Source organism: Rattus norvegicus, chromosome X (genome assembly GCF_036323735.1).
Source record: "Rattus norvegicus strain BN/NHsdMcwi chromosome X, GRCr8, whole genome shotgun sequence".
Taxonomy (NCBI): Eukaryota; Metazoa; Chordata; class Mammalia; order Rodentia; family Muridae; genus Rattus; species Rattus norvegicus.
In genome coordinates, this window is record NC_086039.1 from 1,683,465 (window position 1) to 1,694,329 (window position 10,865).

At 39.4% G+C, this 10,865-nt stretch overlaps 1 long non-coding RNA gene across 3 annotated transcripts; it reads right to left on the bottom strand.

Annotated features, from left to right (window-relative positions):
* Positions 1–92: 92 nt before the first annotated feature.
* LOC120099649 (uncharacterized) lies at positions 93–8,996 on the bottom strand. Of its 3 annotated transcripts, XR_010061541.1 has the most exons (4): positions 8,823–8,996; positions 8,370–8,587; positions 1,775–4,232; positions 93–1,294 (listed from the first exon to the last, which is right to left on the bottom strand). It is a non-coding gene; the product is annotated as an uncharacterized LOC120099649 (long non-coding RNA). The 3 variants fall into 3 exon arrangements; XR_010061539.1 differs by lacking the exon at positions 8,370–8,587; XR_010061540.1 differs by having other exon boundaries at positions 8,370–8,996.
* Between the last annotated feature and the right edge of the window lie 1,869 nt (positions 8,997–10,865).

A 10,865-nucleotide genomic window follows, 5' to 3' on the forward strand; every position in this document is an offset into this window, starting at 1 on the left:
GACATACGGACTTTTATGCACCTTCCTTCACCTGTGTGAAAGAAAAATATTTACAGCAGACTGATCCTGTTATGTTTTGGATACTACATGATTCCCTTAGCTAAAATATGACTATGCATTCTTATTCAGGCTCAAACAGATTCATGGGGAGACGCCATTGACTAGAAATGTCTACTACTACTCAGATGTCCTCTATGAATACAGTCAGAAGAACAGTTACTTCAGTTCAGGTGTGGAACTGATGAATTATCAGACATTTTCTATATTAAAAAAATTACTAAGACAAGGATTGAGGGAATGCTTTCATCTATGTAAAACATTAATTTCAGCCTCACATACAAATGTGTAATGTGAAGTAGTTGCAACACTGTACTGCAGAAAGAATAGTATACTTTGGTGTATGGTCTTTCTGGACTAGAGTATGATGTCAATACAGTCTTATGTGACAGATTTTCAAGCACATATGAACATCTGAGAATTCCAGCAGAGTAAATCTTGCTCAAGATAATAACCTTCATATAATTTTTGATCCTCATCGGGACCAATTACTGCTAGGTATCAGAGTTCTGACTCATTTTAAGTTCTTTTTTTATCTCATGCTAATTTTTGATGCTTTCTTTCCCTCATGGAATACTTAGTCAATAGACCAGTGTACCAGATATCAGCTGCATGACCAGAGGTTGGTAGCAATTTAACTCATTGCTCAATTCATAGATACAAAGATGTTTTCTTTTTATGAGAAGGCCTTGATCTTCTAGAATGTAGAATATTGTTGTCTGTGGCTTTCCTTTGCTCCCTCCATTCTCACATGGTTCATATCAGTGAAGAAACAACATAAAGAATGTGAAAAACACTTGCTGGGTCACAGGATAGACAAAATCAACAAAACTTTCCTTACATGGAATTAGAACATAGTGGAGAGCAGATACATTCAGCTTAGTCAATGAAATGCTCCCCCTGTATACCTAATGGACAAATGTTTACCCACCTGGATTGTCTTGTTAGCCATGCCTGCTTACCCTGCTTACCCAGTTCCCAGGAGACTTTATTCTCAGCAAGGGATAAGGTGGTGGACCAACATTTTAGGCTTCCTCAGTATTTCCCAATTACTCCAAGATAAGCAGAATCCTCCAAAAGGAGCTCCCATTTCCATAGTCTACCTCTCTTCAGGTCTGAAGCTATGAGCCCAGTCTACAAGAAAATCTCCATAACCCAGACAAAGTAAATCTTTTCTTTCTTTAGTGCTGGGGAGGATGGGCAGCTCTGATGGTGGCTTTCTTATTGTAGGTTCTTCCTGAGACAGGAGAGGGGGAAGAGCATGGGAGGAGGGTAAATCTTGATCCATTTAGAGTTTCAGTATAATAATAATAATAATAATAATAATAATAATAACAACAACAATCATCATCATCACCATCATCATCATCATCAATACAATCACCATCACCATCAAAAGTATTTTAGGCTGGTAAGATGATTCAGCATTTAAGAGAACTGACTGCTATTCCATAGGTCATGAGTTTAATTCCCAGCAAAAACATCGTGGAATACAAACATGCATAATGGCATTTGACTCCCATTTCTGTCGTGTCTGACAGTTACAGAATACTCATACAAATCAAATGAAATAAATCTTTAAAATAAATAAATAAATGTTTATTTATCAAAGTTTAAGTTACTGTGCTTCTGTAGCTGATCAGCTTTTTGTATTCCTCTGAGGACAGCAAATGCAATCTCTGTCTATTAAAATCCATGATGAGAGCTCACACATTACCTGCCCAATCCCAAGGCTTTTATTCAAAACACAGCTTCTGCTTTTCTGAGAATTATGTAGTTTCTTATTAAACTCCTATCCTTTCTTCATGTCCTGCCTCTGCGTGGCACACAAGAAAATTAGTTCATACATGAGGACATTACAGTTGCATTTTCCTGTGGTGTGAGAAAACTGAGGTTAACACAGAGGGGTCAGGACTGTCAACAAAGAAGTGGGCATAATGGCTATCTTTTGTCCAAATGCTGTTGGTTCAATGGGTCAGCTTTCCTGGGAGTTTACCAAACTCACAGGTCATCTTCTGGAGCTAAATAATCAATTTCTCCAAATTCTTAATCTGATTTACTAGCTCACTGATGGTGGAAGGTTGGGATGACGACTTCCCAGCAGACCCTGAAGAGAAACACAAGGGAACATGCATAGTAATGGCCCAGTCACAGGAGAGAAAATGCTGAGTCCCTAATGAACCATGATGAAATGGGAAATCTACAGATACTTGGAAGCACTGAAAGATGAGGAAAGCTCTCTTCAAGCTGGACTTATTAGCTATTTTCTTTCTCGCAACCGTGATCCCTAAACATGTGCCTCACTGCCTTCTGCAGTCGCCCTGGCCCTTAACAACAAAATCTGGTCAAGACATGAATAAATGGAAGATATTTTCAGTTCGTATCTGATGGGATGCATGTAAGTCCTGGAGTCCATAGTGTTAAGGACCACCAAGCCTTAATCATGTATGTTCAAGACAAAGAGTAAGAGACCTTGATGCATGTGAGCGGAGTAGCCCTTGTCATAAATTCCTATGGCATGTCCAGGAATCCTGTGAAGATAAAATTCAATACTCTACCCTGAGAGTCAAAGCTTTTATCGCTGTGCCTCTTCTTGGCATTCTTCCTCATTCAGAATGAAACTAAGGAATGCATAGTAGACAAGATGCATGCTTGACAATTCCTGACTCTCTGCCAATAAATTTATCAGATATTCCTGAAACTGGGTCTCTTCTTTAGGGATTCAGAGCCTTCAGGTCATAAGTCCTACTCCTAGAAGGCCTGAGCCAAGACTACCTCCTCTAGGAGGTTCCTCAGAACCAGCCCACTGCTCTCACTTGCCTTTTTGCACCAGATAATTTATGTTTCACTTCTTTAACAAGAAAGTATCTTAATTTCTTCCTCCTCTCTCTTTTGTCTCTCCATGCTCTCTGTTTTCTCTGTAAATAGCTTGATCATCCTGAAAAACATTTGAGTGGGTAAACAAATAAGTACTAACTAATTGCCACGAGGGCAGTTTCTGTTTCCATAACACTAGTGACATCACAGAGAATACAATGGAAATTCCAGCATACATTAGAGTATCCGGAAGATAGTCCCATTCAACAGCACATAACTTCCCTTTAACTAGATCTTCTCCAAATAAACAAACCATGTTGCCCTTTCAAGGATCTTTGCCTGAGACACAAAGGAAGACTTTCTATCACTATCCCTTCTAACCCAGAGATATCACTGATCTATTGAATTTTTTACCACCTTCATGCATGAATAATTAAGACTCAATTCTCAAACACAGCCCACAAATGGTCCCCCACTCCTTTGGAAGCACACTCAAAATGACAAAGAAGAAAATAAACTGAGAACATAGTTCATAATTCTTGTCAGTGATGTGTTAATTCGACACAGTTAATCCATCTCAGGGGACATCTTCTGTAGCTAAATGACCAATTTTTCCAAATTCTTCATCTATTCCTCCTGCTAAGTAATATTGGAGGGTTGGGATGATGTCTTCCCAGTAGGCCAGGTACATAGATAAATACAAGTGAGCAAAGACTTGGGGAATATCCACAGACTACAACAGTATGGATAGGGGAGTAAAAAATACAGAAAACTTTTAAATTCTGATAAAAAATTCCCTCAGAGCCTCGAAAATTATTTATTTTAGCCATGAGACTGATTGTGATGTAATCAGTGGTACACAGTTCTGGCAACAGGTGCATTGATTAACACAGGTGTAATTTGAGTCATCAATAGCAAACACTCAGGGAAAGCATGATGGGTCAATCTTGGAATGAGCAATTAAGAAGTCAAACTGAAGTATAGATAGGTATCATGTGGAAGAAACAGATGGACAGAGACTAAGACAGAAAGACAGACAGAGAGAGAGACAGATACACACACACACAAACACAACTCACTCACACACACACACAAATCAAAGCAGCAGTCATAGGGAAAACGATGTAGTAGATCATTGGTAAGGAGCTCCAGCCAGGGAAGAAAAGTCAAATTCTTCATTTGGGTGCCACATATGACAACTTCTATACTCCTGAAAGGCAGTCACCACTACATTTATGTACAACATCCATTAGGAAAATACAGACAGGGAAGGTAAAGTAAGGGAAGAGACTAGGTATTACTACACGATGCATGTTTATTAAAGTCCCATGTTATCTTTCTCCTGAGGCTGTAAGTCCCTGTAAAGAGAAGACAGTCCATGGTCAGCCTGGCATGCCTTTCTTGGATTTCTGAAAATTTTCCTTCCATACATGATCCTTGGCCCCTAGGCTTGTTGGGAGTTGTTGAATATTCTACATCTTCTCAGTTGTTAAATTCTTATCTAGTAGATTTGGACATCAATTCTATTTTTAATTGTTGTTCTCCAGTAGACAGCAAGTTCAGATCACACTGGTTTTTATGAGATAATCAAGTGCATAAACTGCCATGAAATATGTTATCATTAGTAAAGACCTTTGTAGGAAAGCTGAAAAATAGGACAGAGAGGCAGAAAGACAGACAAAGAGAGATGAGACAGAGAGACGGAGAAAGACACATACACAGAGAGAGAGAGTGAAAGAATACTATGCCTTGTGTATACGAAGCCAGAAAATAATTTGTGAATCTAGAAGAAAAAGTATAAGTGACTGCCTGTAAATCCCATTGACTAAGAAAGAAGCCTGGAGCCAGTTGTGCTATTGAGACTTCACACAGATTGGCCTATACCAATGTGAAACACTAGACTTCCATGAGCAAATCCTTAGCCTGGATAATGCAGTTATGTTGGTCTAGAAAAACAAACACTGATTTGGCCCCTCTGTCTCTCAGTACTCTGATCTGCCATGTCACAGGAGGCTGAATGGTCTTCCACTTACCCTGAGATGCAGCTCACAAGGAACAGCACCTACCTTAAACAGTACTCCATCTGAGCCTACCCTTCCTTGTAGATGGTATTCGGGAAGCTAACTGACAGCTTTGCCTAGCTGTGTGTCAAAGTTCAGACATGACACTCCCACTCTGTGATTGTCAACACTTCCATGTTTCCATTGGGAGGGCAGTGTCACAAAGGCCTGATACTGTCTTCTCACTCCTTTCACTTTCTTCATGTGACCAAGTTGACAGTCACCTTCAGTTTATTCTCAGATCCACAGGATGCAACTTGGCCTCAGAGCCCTCATGTCTGGCCACAGAACAAAGAGAACAATCTCACAGTTCACAATGATAATGCAGACATGCCACGGTATTACCTCCAAATTTTACTTTCAAATTTATTCTCTTATTTCTGATTATACTACTCTTTAAAGAAGGTCATGTTGTGGGAGAGCATTTGGTTTCTGCCCCATCCACAGATTATAGTTTTCTTACATAGACTTTTTTCAGTGACAAGGTTTCTGTAAACTTGTATCAAATTAACCATTTAAGCACAGAAACACACACACACACACACACACACCGACACACATACACACATACACACACATACACACAAACACACGGAGTGTAGGGATAATAGTGATGTGCATGTTGAAGAAATTTAGGACAGTCGATTTAGCATATAAGATGTGGAGGGTTGCACTACAATCTAAGCCCATAGGATGAAGGATGGGGAACAATTGTGAGTGGTGCTTTCCCCCCATTTGGACATATGAACCATGAAGTATGAGACAGTAGATCTGCATGGTCAAAGCCAAAGAACAGAAACATACACAGTCAATTGATTGTGAATAGCTCATCTCTCTGATCTCTAATGGAAGAGTTAAGATGTTTCCACACCTCTCCTGCATAATATTTCATTGCAGTCCAATGCTAGCACACTGAAGGATATTCAAGAACATATCTGAAAGGTGATCTTTTGACCTAGCTTCATATAGAGATAAAGCAAGAGTGTCAGAATTCCCAGAGCTCTGATGAGCAGAGGGTGTTGTTTTCCTCTCATTAACTTAGCAATGCCTCAGAAATCCAAGAAGACAATCTCCTAAGGCCTATTCACAGCTGCACATGGTGTATTTTGGCTTCACAACACCTTAGGCTGTAGTTACAGAAGCCAGGATGAAAACTGTAAATTCCATCAGCATACAGTTGCTGGGAAGATCACCAGAATCACTGATATATCTCTATAGAACCATGACTGTAGATAGACATGCCTTGCAGGGATAGTACATGGTTGTTTAGTTCCCCCAATTACTGTACAGGACATGTAGGGAAGTCAGGAAGGAGCCAGTCCCTGTTCTATTTCACTAACTGACATTTCTTCAATGTCATAGAAATCTGCCTGCCAAAGGGCACTGTCATTAGGACAAAACAGCAACCAACAGATTGGAAAAAAAGATCTATACCAATACTTCACCTGATAGAGGGCTATAATCCAATAGATACAAAGTACTCAAGAAATTAACCTTCAGAGAGACAAATAACCCTATTCCAATTGGGTTCCAGAAATGACGAAAGAATTCTCAATTGAGGAAAATCAAATATCTGAGAAGCGTTTAAACAAATATTCATCTAAGTATGGTGACTAAGTATGTCATCAAGGAAATGTAAATGAAAACAACCCTACGATTCCACCTCACACATGTAAGAATGGCTGGAATCAAAAACTCAGGAGACAGCAGATGTTGATTAAGATGTCAAGAAAGAGGAAAGCTTCTTCTTTCTTGGTGGAATTACAAACTTGTTCAATCACTCTGGAAATCATTCTGAAGATTCCTCAGAAAGTTGTAAATTGCACTACCTGAGGACCAAGATTTACCTAGCCTGGGTATATACCCAAAACATGCTCCAACATGCAATAAAGACACATGGTCAACTATGTTCATAGTGTAGGACACCCTTATGGGAGACCCCACTCCAATTGCAAGATGGTACTCCCCAAGAAACGTGAGAGATCGGCTCTTGATATAAAGCACATGAGTCCATTTATTATCAGAGCTCTGGGATGGCTCCTATCTCACACAGGAGACATGGGAGTCGACCCCAAGACTCAAAATTTAAGGCTTTTTATAGGGGAAGGGAATGGGATTCAGCGTGTTTATACTTGATTGGTTGATTTATATATCAGCAAGGGAAATGGGTACAATGTCTCATCAGCATGCAGTACGTGTGGGCTGGAGTATTCACGATGTAGGAGAGTCTTATCTTTATTTGAAAAACAGGGAGTTTGGTAACTATTAACTATAGAGGAACAGCCAGTTTGCCCATTCGGATGGCCCATGACTCAGCGGAGATGGTGGCTGCTAGTGCCTGGAACAATCTCTTGACCTTGTTTTTAGGCTTGGCCGGGCATGTCTCAGGCCCGTTCTGTCTTTTCCCCTTATGTGCTGTTCTTCTGTAGTTTTTATGAGGTTTTTATTTTAACTCCTTCAATAGCAGACTTATTAATGATAGCAGGAGCTTGTAGGAAACCTAATGGCATTCATCGGTGGAATGGATACAGAGAATGTGGTACATCTGCCCAATTTTGTACTATTCAGTTACCAAAACCAATGATTTCAAGAAATTCATAGACAAATGGATTGAACTAGAAAATATAATACTGACTGAGGTAACCCAGTTACAGAAAAACATACATGGTATGAAATCACCAAAAGTGGATATTGGCACAAAAGATCAAATTACCCAAGATGCAGACCACAGACAACTGGAAGGCTAAGAAGGACACCGAAGATGTTCATGCTTTGCTACTTTTTAAAAGGGGGAACAAAAATATCTATGAATTTAGAGTAGAAACTTAAGGAATCCCATTAAGAGCATTCCATATATATATAAAATCAGTCAGCAATACTAGATAAGATTGCTGAAGCTAAGAAGGGCAGGCTGCCAATATCCGGATACAAATACATCCTGAGACACACAGCTAGAGCATGTCAAATACAGAAGTGAGTGCTAGTGGCAATCTGAACTGAAAATGCATCTCTTGTTGTTAGATTTTGAGAAAGGATTGAAAGATCTGAAGGGGCTTTCATCCCCATAAGAATAGCAATGGGAAGTACCAGAGCTTTCTGTTACTAAGGCAGTATTCAAGGACGGTACATGGATAGACCTATGGCTCCAACTGCATATGTAGCAGAGGATGGCCTCGATGGGCATTAATGGAAGGAGAAGTTCCGGGTCCAAAGTAGGTTTGACTCCCAGTTGAAGGGAGTATGAATGTGCAGTAAGAGGGGATATAGAAGAAGGGTAAGGGTACCAGTTAGGCCTCTTATGGACAGAAAACTGGGAAAGGAAATAACATTTGAAATGTAAATATAGAAATATCCGTTTGTAAAAGAAATAAAAATTGCTAAAAAATAAAAAAAAAGAGAGAAATTAAAGAAAAGAAAACTGTCAGCTAATCTCACCTATTGACTCAGACATATAAAGGGTAACTGTCAGGGAATGGTACTCAGAGTAATACTAGTGAAAAGACTGTGATGATGAAGTCTCAACTTGGTAGCACTTCTCTCTCGCAGATACCAGTGTCAGACACAAACTGCACCATAGGAATCCAATGCATGGAGTTTACTCTGAGCTGAGGACACAATATTGGTCTTTTCCTTTTCCTTAGGACCGTTTTCTTCTGGGCAAAAAGAGTAAAATCCATGACCTCTCAGGAAAGCAACTTTGCCCTCCCCAACACCTGGTTTTTGGAATGAATATATTAATGATATAAAATCTCTGACTTCCAGGAACCATAACAAGCAGGAACGTCCAGATGCTGCTGGGAGGCTCGCAGCTCCTGATTCCCATATGGGGAAGGCTCAGTTCTAGGCTATCTCTTCAGCAAACCCCCTCAACTCCTATCCAGGACTCACTGAGCTTTCCCATGGATGATATATTTCCTCCTTTTTTTAGACCAAGACAGAAGTCCAGCTTCCTTCTCCCCATCTGTGATGTCTTTATCCTCTTGTTATCACTCCCAAATGACAGTTTACTCTGAACTAGGGGACAGTTCATAAACCCTAGAGTTACTGAAGGAATATCTAAGAGGTAGTTGCTGTCCCAACAACACTTGTGACATCACAGAAGCTTGGGCTCTCCAGGTTACAATAGATTTTTCAGGGAGTACCTAATGTCACTGAGAACTGTCATGGCCTACCTGATAAACAGCTTTCCTTACTTTGACCAGATTCAAGGGTGCCCTTTCCAGGAGTGTCTCCTGTGACACAGTGGAAACCTTTATGTACTACATCTCTCTAAAGCTAGAGACTTCTCTTTGCTTCATTAGTGGTTACATGCTCTGAATGGAGAAAGTTAGTCAGGGTCTTGGCATGTGTAGAAAAGATCTAGGAGTGTGTAGTGGAGAAAATTCTTCTGGAGAATAATTCTATTCCCAGATCTAACAGTGTGATATACAGTTAATGTGGTACATTTTCTCTGTCTCCCTAAGGCCATTATATGTCAAACAACCTTTAATTGAATCAATATTGTATTTAATTTTCCTATTTTACATTTCTTGATAGTAGACTTTATATATATTGCTGTATGTGTACTCAAAAGTTCTGATTTCCAATTCCACTTTTTGCAATGATTGTGGCAACAAAGGGGCCCAGGAATAGAGCTAATGCAACAGTAAGAATAATTTCTGCCTACTTTAAATGATAAATAGATATCAGTAAAGCAAAGGACAACATGAACTATAGAATTCGGTCCTGTAGTTCTATTAGATATCAGTTCTCTAATATTTGCCTTCCTGTGTACACAGGACCACATATTTCACATATTTCCTGACACATGCAGCATCACTACCACTTGGCCGGAACAATGGGATATTGTTAGTGGATTTAGAGGTTCAGTGCCATTCTCTGATAGGACAAAGAATAGATTTTATGGAAAACTGGAGGAGTAAGATTTGAAGAATGAAATGGTTGAACAGTTCTTCCAACTGCTAATCTCTGCACATTGAAAGCAATGTGGGGTGTATTCTAAACATAATATTATATGGATGAATCCCTCCTTTAAGGAATGCAGCAGGCCCAATAAAAAAAAATAACAGTCTTGCGATACTTCCCTGGAATGTACTGGGAGTTTCCATAGGATTTTTTTTCTTAATGTCTTTTTCATTGTGTCCACCTGCCAGGAATTCTGAGTTATATATGCTCCATAAAGATTGCACACTATTTATAAAACTTTGACTATTAATTCAGAGGTTTTGGCTATAAAAGCTATAAAAGCTGGGCAATTCCATGATAGCATTCCTAGTGAGAGGGAAAATTAGGGGAAAAGTTCCTAGCAGAACTTTTTAGTTTATCTTTCACCAGTTTCTGTCTTTTGGAGAAGCTCTACTCACCCAGAAAAAGTATCAATAAAAAAATCACATACTTTTTTTCCTATCCTAGCAGTCTATATGTCAGTAAAGTCAGGTTCCCATAATTCATCATAGTGTTGGCCAGTCATATGAGATTCTTCTTTCTAATGAACTCTGTCTTGTTATTTATATAAGTATAAAACTGACATCTGGCTTAAACATATCCTGCCATGCTGTCCAATGTAGGTAGGTATAACATATATTGGTGCTGGCAATTCATAGAGTTATGTAGAACCAAGTCAAGTAGTCTGGTAAAGCTGAGTTACCAGAAAACTGCAAATTGTTTCTGAAAGAATGATCTTTCCTTCTGTTTTTCAGTATCAACCTGTGGCTTCAAGGTATCCAGCTAATGCTTTTGCATACTCACATCATTTTTATACTGTGAAGTCTCAGGTAGCGGTGTGTTAGTTATGTCACCAGAAGTTCAGTAGGATCACTGGACTTAAGGACTTAAGGACACTTGTTTGGCATCTAGGTTAGTGATCTTGTTACCTTTAGTCTCAAGGCAGACATCTCTTTGATATCCATAGCAGTGAAACCTAGCAAATCA